Genomic DNA, 15,434 nt, shown 5'->3' on the forward strand with positions numbered 1-15,434 from the left:
ACGGGATGCTTGGATTCCCTGATGCTCCTGCTTCTTCTTTCAGGGGATGCCCTGAAAGACACATTCTTTGTGAATGTCCCCTCATATTCCCACTTTCTGTCCTAGAGCCGAGTGGCCCCGAGACATGAACATCCCCACCTACATCCCCAAATTCCACAACGGCTGGGAACCACCCACAGAAATCTTCCGTGGAGCTCCCTGGGAAATAGACATTGGACACTTGCAAGAGGAAGGTTAGTCCTGTGTCCCTGTCTCTTCACTCTCCCTCCCCCTTTTCTGGAGAAATGGAGCTGCAGGGGTAGTGGTGGCGTGCAACAAGTAGTTGGCTCAAAACTCAGTTGGATCTGGTTGCCCCAGTTAAATACAGAAAGCAAATGAGGCTGGAAAAGGGCAGCAATAATGAGCCTCTCCCAATCCAAGGCAACAGCACCCTACAGCGTAACTGAGCTCCAGGGACACAGGCTTCCCTGGAGAACACCTTGACCAAAATCTGCCAGACCATGACTCATCTACCACTATCCCTCTCCTTTTCTCCGATCAGCTTTCCCCTTTCCTGGTAACACTGACTCCATGTCTGCCTTTCCAGCTCTCCTCAGCCAATGGATATCCTTACTGGAACTCCTCACTCAAGCATGGCCAGACGGCTGAGCAGACACAGGTCGGGGATGCCTTCAAACAGAACATCACTCCACATGGAAATAGGTGATGGATCCGCACGCCCGGAGCTTTGGCTCCCGCCTCGGAACCTCATGAACGCACACGGACACGTACAGTGACACTGGGACGTTTGGGCATCCTGGAGACAACTCCCTGCCACTGTTAATAACCACCAAGGGAAGACAAAGATCAGCTGAGGGGTTATTCCCATAAGCACTGTCTGCTGTTTAACCCCCAGCAACTCTGCAAGGAAAGGAATCGCAGGTGTTTTCCACTGCAGGAGGCAAAAATATTGACTGACTTCATCAGTCCATCCATAGGTCTTGTTTCCCAACATCAGCCCAGCAAAGTGACCTTAAGGATCAGGTGCCAAAGATGCTGCACTGTGCTTTGGCTCTCCATGTGTGTAGAGACGCTGGAATCATGGAATCACAGAAGGGATTGGGTGGGAAGGGACCTTAAAGATTATCCCGTTCCAACCCCCTGCCATGGCCAGAGACACCTTTCACTATCCCAGGTTGCTTCAAGCTCTGTCCAGCCTGGCCTTGGACACTGCCAGGGATCCAGGGGCAGCCACAGCTTCTCTGGGCAACCTGTGCCAGGGCCTCAGCACCTTCACAGGGAAGGATTTCTTCCCAATATCCCATCTAAACCCACCCTCTGGCAGCGGGAAGCCATTCCTCCTTGTCCTTTCACTCCAGGCTCTTCAAGTCCCTCTCCAGCTCTCTTGGGGCGCCTTTAGGCACTGGAAAAGGCTCTAAGGGCTCTCCAGAGCCTCCTCTTCTCCAGGCTGAACATTCCCAGCCCTCCCAGCCCGTCTGTGTAATGCTCTAGCTCTTGGAGCACTTCCTGGCCCTTCCTGTCTGATATTGCGCTGGTTTATTAAAGGAAATTCTGACTCTTTCTGCTATCTCTGTGTATTTATCTCCAAAGGACTGTGAGTACGGAAGAGTCATCCCCTATGTTCCTCAGCTCTTCTTTGGGGAACTCACCTATAAATGGAACTGCAGAAATGGGGAGGGAGGAAAAGGAAACAGGATGTGAATCGAGCACCTGCATAGTGACCACAGATGTCCACTGCTAGACAGACACTGATGTCAGGCAGACCATGCCCTCCAAATAGTGCTCAGAAAGAGAACAAGTTTGGGATTTCTGAAACTGCTCTGAATTGGATTTACTTAAACAGATGTCATTAGTAAAAGCAATCAAAGAAAGAGTTTTGATCCCTCTTCCAAGTTGATGCCACTTATCATGTATCTTCCCTGCATTCTTCTAGGGAAGCTGTTTTTGATGTTGTCCTGTCCTTCTTTTTATAAGGGAGCAAAAATACTTTATTAAGTATTACTCTTTCAGTTTTGTTTCCTCTCATCTTCTGAGATACAGTAAAGTGAACATTCAGCAGAATAGTTTTGTATTTTTTGAACACAATTCTTCTTTTATCCAACTGAGGCCCTTCTGTGATCATGAAAAAACAGAAACTGTTGTGAACTAGAGTTTACACTCATAAGAGGTTGACATGGGTCAGTTCTCCAAGGTTATTCTTAGTTCAACTGCTGTGTAAACTGTTGATGTCACTGACTGGAGGCTGCTCTTCAGGACATTATAGATATGATAATTATATGACAGAAAATGCAACATATAGTTGAATCTGACCTTCAAGTTCACTAGCTTAAAAAAGGAAAAAAATGTCTGTAAGAAATTTGCTGCTTTTCCCATTACTAAGATGTAATAGATGCCTTCAAGTTTATACTCAGTCGACAGCATATACACATGGACAGCAGTGCCCATCCATCTTCAAGCTAGGGTACATTTTAAGTCTCAATGATCACTGCCTCCAGAAAGCATTTTTGAGACAAAACAGGTAAAGTCTTTTGCATATCTAGACAATCATCCAATACTAGGATCTTCACTCTCACATAAACACTTCATGTTTTTCCACAGAGGAATCTGAGATAGATTTTTCTGAGAAATAACAAACCACCAAAAATTAATTAAATGACAAACAAGGGAAAAGCACCACTTCCTCACTCAGCACATTTTCCTTGATTTTCATTAAGCATTCAGATTTACAGATGCTGATATTGCCACAAGAGCAGTTTTTTTCTGGTTTAACTTCCTCTTCCAGTAGAGCAAGCACAGCTGCAAAATGCAAGCTCACTTCTAGGCTCTCTTACACATCACCAGTTTACCACATTCCAACCAGTCACAGCTGTGCAACACCCCGTCAGGGTACTGGGATTACTGCAGTGCCACAGACAGTTTAAGTGAGGCTCATGGAGCTGTACAATTTTAACTATGTTTTATATGTATAATTAAATGATGCATGACATGGAAATAAGCCAGCTGTACTGAAACTGAACAAACTAACTGCTCTGATGCAACAGTTAAGCATCTCATCAGTTCTAAAATGAAACAGGTTTAAAGCAAAAACAATATAGAGAACAGAATGCTTGACACTGTTAAATAGCATGGTCAAAGGATAATTTTTGAACATTAAGGAAATGCACTCACCCAGTCAAATTTTCAAAAGAATTCCTGGCACCAAAATGTTCTCTGTTTGCTTTTTCACCATGTTTTAAGAATAGATCACTCTGGGGGAAGAAAATCCTGTGTGCAAAACACTGCGTGAAACTAAACAATCCTTAAACATGGCTAATTTCCATGTGGAGCTGATGATTTAGCACTGTCATCCTTCAGCAGAGGAGAAAGAACTACCTGTCTTTAGTTTACTTAGGTAAGATGAAAAAAGTGAAGAGCGTGAATTTGATCTTGCTTCAATTAACTTCAGTGGAAAAACTCTTGCCATGACTTCAGTGAGAGTGAGACTGCATCTTAATTCATTCTATATGGAGAAAAACAAATCAGCTGAGAATAATGCTTTTGTTTATTAGATGTAAATTACTACCATAGTCGTTTTTAACAGTGCTAAGTAAATCCTGCTTTAAAAGCCAAACGTTGCCTTCAGTCCTGCTTATTCCTCTGTACTGTGTCACAATGCAGGATTCCTGGTCCTCTGACCAAGTCACCGCTGTCACAGTAAGCATGGCTTGCTCTGGGGAATGGCCACATTCCCACACGGGAATGATAGATGTTTGTGGATGTCACTGGTGACAATGTCCAAATCTGGGCTAGGGCATGCCCCCCAGCCAAGAAACTAGGGTGCACACTTTTGTAATATAAATGCATTCACTGAGAACACAGACTGCACTTACTAAAATGTCCATGAAAAGCAGCCAAGTAAATCAAATCAATAGGGTTAAATTTGCAATTAGGATTCTCTCTTTCGGCAGGAAAATTTTAGGATAGCCACAAATTGAGAAAAATTTGCTTTTTTTTCTTCTTTTTCTCAGAAGGCAATCAACCTTCTGGTCTGGCTATTCTTTACTTCTCCCTATGAAGTAAAATCTAAAAAGACACACACACGATATTTATGGAAGGACCTCCCAATGAATTAGGAAAAATTATTACTCAGAAGATCAAACAGAAACAAGACTGTCTACACTGTATGAATTAAACATACATGAATTAGGACACTGAGCCTTCCATTCTTTAGTAACAGAACTGATGCTGTCCTGAAAATGACATTAATGAATTAGACTGGTATATGAAAACCTTCTGCATCTGCTCTAGAGATTGGAATGAGGATGTTAAATGAGGCAGCAGACAACAAGGACGTGCTGCTTAGGGAAGCTGAATATCACTTCTGTGCTTGTGGAGTTCTGCAGTTTGGATGAAGGTCACAGGTTATCTCCAGCTACATGAAAATGAGTGATAAATACACACTGTTGGTCTTAGACTGAAAGCAGTACTAGGCAAAGAGAGTCAAAATATGGAATATTACTCAAAATCATCCCCTGGTTTTCTAAAGATCATAATCTTCTATTAGAAGACAGTTTGTTACCTTCTCCTAATATTAAAGCTGTAATAGTAAAAGCACCTCAATCTTGTAGAAGTATCTAAGATACACAGAATAAGTAAGGTATATGCAGTGAGAGCACCCTAAAAACATCACAAGAGGAGTGACAATTTCTGGGATAGTAATGACATGAACGAGTATCTAAACGTTAAGTCTGAGTGAATAAGAGAATTTTTCAACTAATGGATCAGGGAAAATGTGAAAGGATGAGATATGTGATTAAAGATCATAGTGTATTCGGTTAACACAGGTGGAAAATATATGACTTTGATTCTGTACTACAACATATTTTAATTGATTTGTGTGTAGTTTTAGTTTTATACATGCACAATTTTTTAGAACACATCTTTAGACTGGGACAAACAATAAAGGAAATCCATTGTATGACTTTACATTGATCCCAACATCACTCACTGGAATATCTTAACATTTCCTGCACAGATTCCCATTCGTTAAGATGACAACCTTGAGAAGAAGGAAACCTATAACTGCCATTCAGAGAAGGTCTAAAATTTCAATTGCTGTTTGAACACAAAGGAGCTTTGACATGCTGTGGTTTATTGAAGCACTCCTGCAGTTATAGACACATCTTTAACCACCCTACCCTCTCCCTCTTCCTCCATCCACCACTGATTGATGCAACTGGAAGCTTCAGTAACTGCAGAGCAAAGTCCCGCTTACTTCCAGCTCTCCTGCCCCAGCAAATGCTCAGCTCTTCTGGGAAGATGGAGCTATGCCATAAGCACATTGCACCTGAAAGGAGATGAAACCTTCCCTTCAAAGACACATGTGACCAGGTTTTTGGAACTGCCTGATGTGGCCAGTTCTCATCTGTTTTCCATAAAGAAGGAAAAGAGCCCTGTATTCTCCTCTTCATGATAGTTCAAGTATGAATTCCAAAGAACAGAGATGCCAGGACTTGTCAGTGACATGACTAACAATTTTATGAGAACTGGCAAAAGAGTTCATTTCTCCTACATCTTATTCTCAGAAACCTTGGAATTGTTTTGTCTGAAAGATTTGGGGGGAGGAAGGTGGACTTAATTCTCACAACTATATTAAATATTCAGTACATCTGATATTCTGTTGTCAACACGCAAAATATAGTTTAATTATGATAAGCCATACTGGAATCATTTACAATACATAAATGTGAAAAAACAGCATTAAATTATTTCTTGTTCCATGTGGAAAAATATACACCTTCCAACCCCCCAAGAAAGTAAGACAAGGCACAATAAATTCTGGTAATTCTCTTTCTTCTGATTTTTCAGTTCCATCACAGCTCTCAAAACTAAGATTTATGTGCTGTTTTGCATCTGTATCTGTTGTTGATTTTCCCCCCCTACAGGGATATAGGTGAATAAGTTTGGACAGGAAACGGTATCCCTCAAGCCAAACTGAAAGGTTTATAAAGTTGCTAAGAAAAGTTTGGGTCAGGGCCTAAATATCAATCATCTGCTCACTGTCTTTTTAAACGAGCTCAGGCATTTTCCCAACTGTTCCCAGCAGGTCTCTGCCACTATTTTAAACTAAGATTTCAGCCATTTTTTTCCCCCTGTGTTGACCTCACTAATTTTTCTTTCTCCCCCTCTTTACCTGCCAAAGGCATCCATCAGGATTTTGCCAAAGGCTATCTGCTTTTGAAGTTGAGAGGGATTCACTAATCGTGAGTGTCAAATCCACAGTAAATGCCATGGCCATATGGTATATGCTGCTTTTGGGAATTAGCTCAAAAGGCCTAGCTGTGAGAAGGCCGGCTGTATGTCAGGAGGGTTTTACTGCTAACTTTCATAACTCATGTCAGCTCTTTCAGTTTCTGTATGCATTGGCTTCAGGGAGTGCAACTGTTCCCTGAATTTATAAAAATGTTGTCAAGATCCCTTGATCTTGCTTCCTCTGTCTCTCTCGCACAAACACATCCAAACACATTTATATACACAGTGGAATAGCATGCACAGTGGCATGCAAATCTAGCAAAAGAGAAGCTTGTAAATAAATAGCATGTCATTCTGCTTACTCAATACATTTCTCTGGGTGTTAAACTCATGATAAACATATCATAAGCCCCGATGAAGGCTCTACAGCCTGTCCCATCACACCATCCTGAGTGTAACTCTGCAATGCATAGGAAGACATAAGTTTGAAAAACAGAGCAGAAATAGCTCCCCTAAGGGCAAGGTGCTGACATAGCTGAAACATAACTAACTGGAGAGCATTTGTTTCCACTAAAGAAGGAAGTGTCAGTGACACATCTCTGTGCCTGTGGAGGTGTACTGTACATTCAAAGCAAAAAGAAATCCACCTTCTTTAAAAAATTGGCCATTAATACATAAATATGTCTGTGTTGAAATCCCTCAGACGGTACCATTCTTAACAAGAACTACACACAAGACTAAGAAATTCTGCAGAGAATCACGCTTTTGTGATCCAAAGAGGCAAGGAGAAAGAAAACCACATATGAAGAGTTTAACATATCCACTTAGTGATAGAAAAAGAATTATTACAAAAATAAATGTCAGTCCCCTTGAAACACTTGAGTCAGCGCTCTCAACTTTCTCTGATGCTGTAGGAAGGTGTGAATGTCCTCCATGTGTCACATCATCCGCACCAGCCACACAGGAATGTCTCCAATGCACCTCAGAGCCTTTCAAGGACCACTCCCCTCTAATTTATGTATAGTCTGTTAACATCCTCTTGGAGCAAACAGAAATAATACTTTTAAAAGACATTTCTACTTCAGAAACATGTGCCCCGACACAACAAAAAACCCAGATTTTAATACTGCCCCGAGGCAGAATTCATCCATCTTTAAGGCTTCTATTATGTATTTCCTGGTTAGTAATACAAAAAGAACTGCTGGCAGTATCACATCGAAACCAAAGTGGCAGAATCAGAAAAACTACTGAAAAGTTTACCTTTATAGGAAAGCTTCAGTCTTGGGATATTTTGTTTTGACGTTCCAGTGACTGGAAGGAACAGCATCGCTAAAGACAGCAGGCTGCAGGCATGTGGCACTTGCAAAGCTCTCATTCTGCTCTCCTCTTCTGTATCTTCTTTTGTACTATGGTGAAATATCTCCCCACTTTTCAAACAATCCAAGTTTTATCTGGAAGAAAAAAAGAAAACATCTGTAGATCTGCTTTACTGCATAAGCAACAATTCTGTAAGCAAGCCAGACCTATTTCTAAAGAGCACCTCAGTTAATTTCTTTGCTACGAAAGTATTTTTCCTCTAGTACAAGTAAATATGTTTTGTTTCTTTAATACTAAATTTACACATTTTGACATTGGAAAAATATGTAAACTTTTCAGACACCAATGTCTAGCCTAGCTAACGTTTAAGCACAAATTAAATTAACGCAGTATCCATAAAAAGAACATTTGACATTCAAAAGTGACCATGCAACTTGATAGTTAATACCAGTCCATTGGATATCTTACATGTTTTATAACTCTTTTTGTCTCAGTACAACAGCTATTGTGTGTTTATGCTATGACTAGAATGAACTGTAATGTCTCAGATGCCATGGGGGTACAAGCTGAGTTAACAGTGAGTACTTACCCATCAAAAACTAAACTAAGAAAACTGGAAAGAGCAAGCAGTTGTGTTTAGTTTTAATAGAGAAAAAAGTCAAAGCGGATGATGGATTTAAAAGTGCTTTCAGTATGATATTTCCAGCAGAACAACTGCCTCAACTCATCCACCAAAATGTCCTATAAACTTTAATGAGTGTTTCAGGCTGGGGTCAATAGGCTGATAGGGGATTTTGTTAGCACAGTGTGCAACTAAGCCAGCTTTGCAACACTTTTCACTTAGTAAGAATCATTCATATTCCATAAATCTTGAAGTGTTTTACAACTGAAAGCAATTATCACTGCCCTTATTTTCCCTATGCAAAAACGGAACCATAAAGCTGCAGTGAACCTATTTCCTCAAGGTCACACAGCAAGCACAGTAGTTGAAAAGAAAACAGCAACAGCAGTCCTGCTGTCCTTTGTACCCAGCTATCAAGGATCCCTTTTGCCCAATAACTCGACTTTTGCACATGAAATTATTTGAAATGGCATCTTGAGTTCTGAAGGCAAAACTTCATGGTTAATAAATCACAGAGATCAGAGTATGAAAATATTTGTGAGACCAGATCCTTCCCCCTGCAAGTGCCTGATGCTAGAGGTCAAGGGAGATGGCTGGTGAAATGACAAATGTCAGTGTTTGAGTAATGCTGTAAAACCAAGGAGTAAGGAAATGTTATGGTTAGTCAAGAGATTAATGGCTCATGATGTGCCATGAAAATTCTTTTCTGAAAGGTACTGGAGCTGCCTGATTAAAAGAGCAATCCTAGTGCCCACATCAGCCAGCACTTGCACAGACACCAAAGGAGAGGTTCCTTGCAAGTCCATGAGAGATGCAGCACAGCTTGTGGCCCCTGAGCCTTTCCACCGGTCTGTTATTTGAACTCCTGCAGCACTGGGTCTTGCAATTCTGTGAGCTACAGCAGCACCCAGAACCAATTCGGCACCTCCTGATACAGGCAGTTCATCCTTCCTGGCATGAAAGGATGGAAACAGAATCCCTTCCGTTCTCTCTGACACAGGAAATCTTTCTCAGATGAAACTTGGGCTTTCTGAGCCTCCAGACTTTCGCTCAATAGCAAAAGACAAGGAAGTGTGCAAGAAGAGCATGATGGTGAAAAAGAGGGAAACAATTCGTAAAATCCCCAAAGCATAATTCCTATTGCAGAACACTAAGCTTCTTCCTTCTCAGTCCCCTCTTCAACACTCATATTCAGTGTCTGAATGCACTACTCTTGGCCAAGTGTGAGTACATGTTCACGAAACGACATGGAGAGAAAACAGACAAACATGAAATGCCTGTTTCATCTTTCTCTTCCCTTTATTACAGTATCAGATCCTAAAGGAACACCCTTACTTCTTCTGTGCCAACACATCTATCTGAGGGTGGACCACGAAGGACTAAAGTGGATTAGACTATCCCAGGGTTAAATCGCCTTTAAGAAATTTATTTAGAGGTGAAAAAGGGGAAAAGAAGGAGAGGGGAGGAGGGGGAAGAATACATGAAGATGAGACACCAGCCCTGTTCATCTTCAGCAGGATGATAGTGACAAACCATACTTCAAAAAGAAGCAATTAAGAGGGAGCCAGTCTCACTGCAAGTATGTTGAGAAGTCACGGCCTGAAGGTCTGGGCCTCAGCCAACAGGGAACTCACCAAAGGATATGGGGCTCATTTTCTTGAGGCAAATTACTGTGAAGAATCAGGACTAAATTTGACTAAAAAAACAGTTGCATCATTGCACTGTCATTTGCTGAATTGATTGAGAATCAGCACCAAACTCGGCCCTTCGGCCATAGCTCACAACCTCACTTTTTCATGTAGGCTTTTTTTGCTAATGGGAACCTTCCTTTTTTCTTGGTTGGGTTATTTTTCCCCTTTCCCCTTTTATTTGAATAATGTCTGTGAAAAACCATTTGCTTTCACGAGGCGGTTAGTTTACACTGGAGGCAGCAGCTCTGTGAGCTCGAGCCAACCCTGTCCTGTCTTTAGATTCATTGCAATCTGGCCACATTGTCACATATATTTTTAGTTTATGATGATCCTCTAATACAATTCCAGCTTCCACACAGAGTCCTTCCAACAGTCTAGCTCAGGTTAATGAACTTCAGGACACTTCTCTTCTGCAGGAATTTCGAGGCCCAGGGGGTGGCTGTGCCCAAGAGATTTGCCAAAATCCGCTACGATTTCACCGCGCGAAACGCCAGTGAGCTCTCGGTGCTGAAGGATGAAATCCTGGAGGTACGTGACCGCTCCTGGAAAAGGTGTGTCCCCCAGGGGCAGGAGAGAGCTCGGGATAGCAACAAGCACCAACTCCATTTTCCCTGGTGGTATCTCAGCAGTGACACAAAGCTTTGCTCAAACCCAAAGCTGGAGCAGGCTGCCTGTGCTGTGTTGTGTCATTTCCTCAGCTCAAAGACATCGGTCCCATTTTAACCACAGTGAGGAGGGAGGACAACAACTCGCTCTAGAGCCCTGCTCATCCCCCGCTGGGTCGGTTCCTTATCACCACTTCCTCCTCCACGAGGATTTGTTTTCTCTGAAAAGCACCTTTCTCATAACCTTTCTCTTACTGCAGCACTGTTGGCAGCTGGACAAGGTGGGACGTGACTTGGGCTGACACTGATCTGTGACCTGAGGAAAAGGTTTCTCTGCAAAATGTGGCTTTTTATTTATTTAATTATTTATTTTAATGCAAAAAGACATCAGAAACTCAGTCATTAGGAAAAAAAGGTCTGGAGAAACAGGGACATTATGTAGGAACTATGAGTTCTTCAGCACGCAGAGGTGCTCTCCTGTTCATCCTTACGATAAATTCTGATGCTTTCCAGGAGAAGTTTCAGTCCTGGATTGCATCTGAGAGCAACAGATCTGATTAGAGCTCCTGGCCTCAGTGATGTCCTTCTGGCAACTTCACCTTTTGGATGGTTCGGCCCCGCTATATCCTGGTTGTTTATGCCTGAAATCCCATTTTCCCACAGCAGATTTATTTTTGTCCCTCTCTCAGGTGTTGGAAGATAATAAGCAGTGGTGGAAGTTGCTCAACCGGAGTGGGCAGGCCGGTTATGTTCCGTACAATATCCTGGATGTGGTGAAACTGGAAGAGCTCAAACAGGTCTGTAGTCAGGTAATACCTGACTGGTATCAGCTGCAGGGCACAATCTGCCTCTGGGAATAATGTTGTCATTAGACCTCCCTGATTTCTTAGGATACTATGCACCAATCAGGACAGACCTTCAGAAGTAGACAAAGCCAGGAGATTCCTGAGTCTCCTATGATAAAATTCACATTTTGCTACGATCGTCTTCCCAAATAAGGCCTATCCTTCCTATTTGTGCACCAGCCTCCTGCTTTCCATATTTTTCCACATCAAGATTTTTCTTGGGGGTTAAATTAAAGATGGACACTTCCCTCAGCCAGTTCAGTTCAGCACCAGGAACACGTTACTGGAGTGGAGGCAGATGGAAACACCATCTAAGTGAGAATTAACTGAATACTGCAACTTGCACTGCAGAAATGTGGAGCTGGAGTGTTCTAAACACCCTAGGGAAGCATGGAATTGCTTCCCCATTTTGGTATTGCAGCGTTTGGGCAAAGCCTAAGGCGGCCCAGCAGGCTTCTGGATAAATCCCTGCTAGTTTAATCAAAACGTCAAAAAACTTTCCAGTCCGCTCCAGGCCCTTGGCAGTGGTCCCGCTTCACATCCCAGCTACGGAGCAGTGAGGCTCTGCCTTCCAATGAGATCGAACATGTTTGGCACAACTAGGAATTCCCTTGCGCAAACTTCAGACTTTGCTTTGGGTTCTTCATTCCCAGAAATTAACTTCTTCCATGCAGCTCCACCTGAGGTCTCCCCAGCCCCACATCAGCACAAGGAGAACACGGCAGTTTGTCCCTCCGTGGGTGTGAGGCAGAAAGCTTAAGAAAATTAAAAACGACCAAAAAAAATTCTTACTTTTCTTTCCCTTTCTAACCAGTCTAACCAGAGGTACAAAGGAGACCTGAGCCCCAGGGGCCATGGCCCATCCAGCCCAACCCACAAGCTGCCTGCCAGCTACGCCGGGGATAAGTGGGGCACTGAGATGTTGTCGCGCCACTCTGCACAGGACGCCAAAGAACGCACGTGTGTGTCCCACTCTGGGCTCCCCTGGGTTTGGGCGCTCGGGGGACCAGACCTGCCCAAGGGGCTCCCCTGCACCTTTTACTGATCACAGCAATGCAGCAGCACTGTGTCTGGAGGCCATTCCAGGCAGGACAAGAGCCAAGAGAGCAGCCCTGGGGCTTGTGACACCGCCGGGGCTCTCGGGCGGCCCGGGCCGAGCAGGGCAATAAGTGATCACCCCATGCCTCCTTCCTCCAGTTCTAACTTCCTCCTCCTCCTCCCAAGGAGAGAGTTTCCTTTCTCTTCCAAAATGTTTAAGTGTGTCTAAGGAACAGCTCAGGTCAATCCCTTTCTCTCACTTCCTTTTGCTCATCTCCCGGCACACACACCGTGCCCGCCTGGCCGCTTCCTTCATGTGGTTCCACAGAATTCCCGGCCAAACAGGAGATCCGCATCACTCCCTCACCCTGCACGTGCTGTGGGGCTCACAGAGCAGGAGAGAGATCAGGGGCCCTGCTCACCTCACCCCTTATCCCACCCTGTCCACTCCTGGAAGCAGGAGCCCTTCTGGGACGACAGGAAGCCCCACCATACAAGGACACAAATCTGTTCGTATCACTGAGTTATTCTCCACAGTCTTCAGGAGTTTCATGGGGAAAGTGATACTGGATGAAGAGTCACTGGAGTTTTCACAGAAGCACAGGATGCCCTGGGCTGGAAGGGACCTTCAAGCTCATCCCATCATGAGTGTGTTGCTCATTCCCAGTTTGTGCTTCCTGCCGCTTCTGTTCTGTTGCGGAGCAAAACCTGGAGCTCTGCGATCAGCAAATTAGTGACTAGAAGCAGCAGAGAGGACTGAAAAGGTCTCAATTCCAAACCTCCAATTGTAGATTCTCACAGAACTGTGCTTCCACATCAGGCAACAGCCAAGGGGTGATGGGAGCAAAATAAATGGCAACACAGGGGCACAGGAAAATGGGAATCACTTTTCTGGGCTGAATTTAAATAAGAATGTTGAGCCACATCCCCATTTGCCTTACAGTTTCCCCACAAACATTTAATGGCATTTTTGACTGAAGACTTGCTTTCATTCCCTACTTGTTTCTACAGAACTTATTCACCAAACGGATGAGCTGAACGACGAGCTGCTAAAGAAGATCACAAACAATAAAATTCAGCCTCCCCACAGGAATTTCAAAGTGGAAAAGCCTCAGCAAGTTTTCGTGCCCCTCACCTTTGAATCCAGCACTGAAGAAGTCAAAGCCTGGCTGGAGGCCAAGTCATTCAGCAAAGAGTAAGATTTGCCCTATTGCCACGTGCAATGCTCGTCCTTCCCTGGAGAAGGAGCGGGGGAGGCCACCGGCACCATCTCACCTGGGACAAGCCACTTGGATTTACTTACAGAGCCTGTGTTGCAAATTAGATTTCAACCCTGTTCAATCCAGGCTCTATAACCAGAATGTTCAGAGCCCAAAGTCACTCCCTTTCTCTGGTATAAATATTTTCTTGGAGATAAACAGTTAACTAACTAAATCCAAGGCCTGAAATGCTACTGGAATTGCAGCTGCCACCTTGGAACAGCCCCAGGGCCCCGTGATATGGTCCCACTGCAGCTCCTGGCCTCCCATCTCCAACTCCTCACCTCTGGCACGAGGCCACGTGCAGCACAATCGTCACCTCCCTACTTTGTGTCTCCCCAGGACCGTGGAACACCTGGGCATCCTCACCGGAGCTCAGCTCTTCTCCCTCAACAGAGAGGAGCTGAAGAAGGTGTGCGGTGATGAGGGAAACAGAGTCTACAGCAAGATCACAGTGGAGAAAAACCAGCTGGAGGTAAGCATTTTTCTGGATAATTCCTGCTGGAATGGGGGCTGTACCAGCAGCGTCAGATAGCTCATTAAACAGGCATTTTAAAAAATACAATTGTGGGGAAAAAAAATGCAACCAAACCTACACCAGCAATAAAACACACGTAAAAATTCCGAAGTGTCTTTTGAGCAAATCTGTAAGATCCCCCTGTTTCCACTAATTAATCTGCTTTTTACTGATATCACTTATCTCTTTGAAACCAGCTCTACTTTTACAGCATTAATTAAATACTGTCACTTAACTGCAGCTTGAAGTTCAAATCCAAACTGCCTGTTTTGTTTCCATTCCAGAAAAGCAGAGGGGAGTCGGAGCTCCAAGAAATCACGAAGCGCCGCCAGGAAAGGATTGATTCTGCAAATTAAAGTCTCTCTGCTTTATTTCAGCTCTTAGCCCTAAGTAGTGCAGAAAAAAAGGGAATGAAAGCAATGATTCCTGGCCCAGGCCAGATGCAGCAGAGCTCCCGTTGGGGTCCAGCTGCCATCAGAGTGACAATTCCTTGAACACTGTTGGGAAGGGTTGACAATAAGACCATGTCCCACTGGGAAAGGTGTTTTAATTTTGCATGAAGTATTTTTTTTATAACTATATATTTTATACTGAAATTTTCCGTGCATGCGATCAGAGCAGGATTCACACGGGGCTGGATGTACAAGGGCTGGCTTCAAGCAAAAAAAGACCCCCAAAGCTTTTCTCCGAGGGCTGTCCCCTGCTCCCCACTCTCCCCTGGCAGAGCAGGCGTGGCACACAGCACAAGAGAGGCCAGCCTCAAGGCTTGGAGCCTGGACCAGAGGAATAAGGCTTTAGAACCCTGCAATGGTTTGGGTTTAAGGAAAGGACATTAAAGCTCATCCCATTCCACCCCCCTGCCATGGGCAGGAATGCCTGTCACAAGCCCAAATTGTTCCAAATCTTGTCCAACCTGGCCTCGGACACTTCCAGGAATGGTGAGTCATGACCTCTCTGGGCAACCTAACCCTTTCTATTTCCATTTCCATTTCCTCCTCAGTGCAGGTGTCCCCTGCAGCCCACGAGCACAGGGCTGGTGACAACTGCCTGTCCTTGTCCTGTCCCCCTGTGCCCCCTCGTTGGACAAGGCTAGAATGGCAACACACATTCCCGAAGTCTGGCTGCTTCCTTAAATCCATGGACCAGCTAGGGCTATCTCTGAACAGCTGAAATGAGCTTTCAGTGCCTAGAAATGAGCAGGAGTGACAAACAAAGGGATTTGAATCTGGAAATAGGTGAGTTCCACCCGCCCACCGCTGCTGATGCAGAGGCTGGGGCTGGGGGCAGCTGTGCAGCCCTTCCCTGGGGC

The 15,434-nt window shown here is 44.2% G+C and overlaps 1 pseudogene across 1 annotated transcript in view; it reads left to right on the forward strand.

The window, feature by feature from the left end:
- LOC309585546 (epidermal growth factor receptor kinase substrate 8-like protein 2) overlaps positions 1 to 14,481 on the forward strand; it is a 108,293-nt pseudogene extending 93,812 nt beyond the window's left edge. The window contains exons 4-11 of the transcript in view: positions 106 to 232; positions 587 to 702; positions 10,278 to 10,389; positions 11,156 to 11,275; positions 12,126 to 12,273; positions 13,361 to 13,544; positions 13,951 to 14,083; positions 14,410 to 14,481. The product of the transcript in view is annotated as an epidermal growth factor receptor kinase substrate 8-like protein 2 (transcript). The remainder of the gene's footprint in view (positions 1 to 105; positions 233 to 586; positions 703 to 10,277; positions 10,390 to 11,155; positions 11,276 to 12,125; positions 12,274 to 13,360; positions 13,545 to 13,950; positions 14,084 to 14,409) is intronic.
- Positions 14,482 to 15,434: the final 953 nt, after the last annotated feature.

Source organism: Coloeus monedula (assembly GCF_965178545.1).
Source record: "Coloeus monedula genome assembly, contig: HAP1_SCAFFOLD_67, whole genome shotgun sequence".
In the NCBI taxonomy this organism is placed as follows: domain Eukaryota; kingdom Metazoa; phylum Chordata; class Aves; order Passeriformes; family Corvidae; genus Coloeus; species Coloeus monedula.